The following is a 2631-nucleotide window of genomic DNA, read 5'->3' as shown; positions in this document are numbered from 1 at the left end:
ATGGACATTAAAGTTCTCAAGGAGTGAGTGTGTTCTTAGAAATGTTTTTTAACTAACGATCTTTTTAAACTTGATTCGTTTTGAATATCTCTACATGCCTGCAACCATTTTACAGCTATGAGGACAAACTTTGTGGGCTGTTGGAGCCTACAACGGAGACTATAAGGATGACTTCCGACCCATTATGGTGAACTGGTCCAAAGCACCCAATGACTTGGCCACAGCTGGAACATAGACCCTCCTGAGTAGGCCTAGGCAAGGCACCATGCTGTCTACAACACTAAATACCTTTCTGTATTAAATCAGGATCCTTAGAGAACTCCCCTCGATTCCACCTTCAGGTGTAAAGCCAGAGGTTGGCCCATCCCCAGGGTGTACAAGATGCTGAGCAGGACTTGTCTGAAGGCCTGCTTACTGTGGTATCATATGGACAGCAATGGCCCATTTGCGCTTGATCCAAAAGTCAACCCCAATGTGAAGTGAAAATCAAATCTGTAATTTGAACGGCTTTTGAATTGAAGTTAATCAAACAACGTATTTACAGATCTTAACCATGTGTGTATAGGGTTTTTCCACGACTGCTGTTGATGTTTGTGGCTGGGAGGTGCTATTCTGCTGTGTGAAGCATAGAGTCATTACGTCCAATGAATGTCAGGACCGTGGCGTACAAATTGGACCCTGGAGAAGAAACAGCACCTTCTGTCGTGTATGTCTGAAAAATACATTATTAATTAACCATGAAAACTCCGACCAAAAAATAATGACAGGAATGGCTTGTCCTATTTCTCGTGCTGTCAAATAGAGCAAAGTCGCAAGAATTTGATTAGCACTAAACACCCATCTTCCTCTCCACTCTAAATGCCATCAAACATCATTTAGTCAATGTGCAACAGTTGCCAGCATTCTGCAATCCAGTTCCCAAGTCAGTGCACAGGGCTTGCTCTGAAGCGATGGTTTGGACATGGGTATATCATCATTGCTGCAAGTGCGTGACAGAAGATAAATGTGGTTGCAGCTTAATGAATTATTATAAGGTGAGGAAATTGAATGGTGGTATCATTTTAGGCAGAAATGGTTTGTTTTAGTCAACAATGTTTCATGACTTTCCCGCTCTCTGTGGTTTTAGCCAGGTGAAGAGTTCTTCACTAAGGACTGTGCGCTGCTGTGTAAGTGCAACCCCCCATTTGTTACCTGTAATGCTGCTGACTGCCCACCAATGGAACAATGTGGAGTACAGGATGGCGTAATTGGGTGTTACCCACAAGGTGAGTATACTAAATATACAATATTTCTAACATACATTTTTAAGCACATTCTTGAGCACGTAAATGTTTGATGAATTGAAAAAAATATATATATATCTCTTTTCTCAATCCCCCAGAATCTCAAGACTGTATTATCTCTGGTGATCCTCATTATAACACCTTTGATGGCAAATACTACACCTACATGGGCACTTGCACCTACACTCTGGCCCTGCACTCCGCAAAAACAACACTGGTAAGCAATGACCAAGATAGGGGTACAAAGATCCACAAACTACAGTAGCAAATGGGGTTTACTGTTGATTTAATGTGCTTAACATATCCCTGAAATAACTTCAAACATTTTAAGAGTTAAAAGAATTATACAGCTTTAAAAATAACTTCTTACCTGAGGACTGCAGGCCCCTGGTTCTCCATTGAGGGTAAGAATGAAGAGAGAGGAGTTTCTGGCGTTTCTTACCTGAGGAAACTCTATGTGACTGTTGATGGCATCACAGTGACAATGATGAAAGATAGGAAAATTCTGGTCAGTGTCCACAGCACCTGCCTTCATTAAAGCACCACTGAAGCCATTCTGTAGTCTGGAAATCATGAATTGAGCTAAGTAAACGACTACAATATATTTAAGCCCCTTGGGATTTAATCCTTGAGATTTGTTTAAAATGAACATAATAGTTTTTATCAAATATTTTCTTTTAGTTGTTCCTAATCTGTTCATAGTCAGATTATCCCACTGTCCATTTTTCCAATAATAATCAAGTCAATAAAGCAAAAGAAATAAAATCTTAGTTCCTCTTGTTTAATTTAACATTAGCCTTCAATTCACCTCTGGTTTATCTATTTTCCACACACTCAGGTGAATGGACTCAGGGTGTCTCTCCCTCACTCCCCATCTCCGCTCATTTCACTGTCTGCTGCTGGACAATATGTAATCCTCACAACTCCGTTCGGCCTGAAGGTGCAGTGGGACGGCAATCAATACAACAAGAAAAACCCTCCAATGTACTTAAACTATGAAAACATCCTGACTGAAAAGTATGCATCATTCTGACCTGAAGCATTTGACAGGAAACACTAATAACCACAATAATTGTTAAGGGTTCAATAAATTCAGTAAAATCTGCGAAAGAAAATTCAAAAAGCATCTCAGGGGAAGTGAATGTATTTACATTAATCTCTTTTTGTTTCTCATTTTATCAGTTCGTATTATGACCAGATGTGTGGTAATGATGGAAACCCTAATAATGATTACACTAAGCCAGATGGCTCCTTAAACTGATAGCTCAAGCTTCACGCAGGATAGCTGGGTAAACTGATGAGACGAGGATGCAACAAGGTCAGTACCTTTACTTTTCTTTCATTTTAC

The 2631-nt window shown here is 40.0% G+C and overlaps 2 long non-coding RNA genes across 2 annotated transcripts; both read left to right on the top strand.

Annotated features, from left to right (window-relative positions):
• The first annotated feature begins 1022 nt into the window (after positions 1-1022).
• LOC122145488 lies at positions 1023-1478 on the top strand. Its single transcript, XR_006160370.1, has 3 exons — positions 1023-1034; positions 1127-1265; positions 1382-1478. It is a non-coding gene; the product is annotated as an uncharacterized LOC122145488 (long non-coding RNA).
• Positions 1479-1484: 6 nt separating this feature from the next.
• On the top strand, positions 1485-2243 carry LOC122145487. The gene is made up of 3 exons (XR_006160369.1): positions 1485-1500; positions 1667-1791; positions 2122-2243. It is a non-coding gene; the product is annotated as an uncharacterized LOC122145487 (long non-coding RNA).
• Positions 2244-2631: the final 388 nt, after the last annotated feature.

This window comes from Cyprinus carpio, chromosome A7 (genome assembly GCF_018340385.1).
Source record: "Cyprinus carpio isolate SPL01 chromosome A7, ASM1834038v1, whole genome shotgun sequence".
NCBI classification, from domain to species: Eukaryota; Metazoa; Chordata; class Actinopteri; order Cypriniformes; family Cyprinidae; genus Cyprinus; species Cyprinus carpio.
This window is presented reverse-complemented; position numbering and strand designations above follow the sequence as displayed.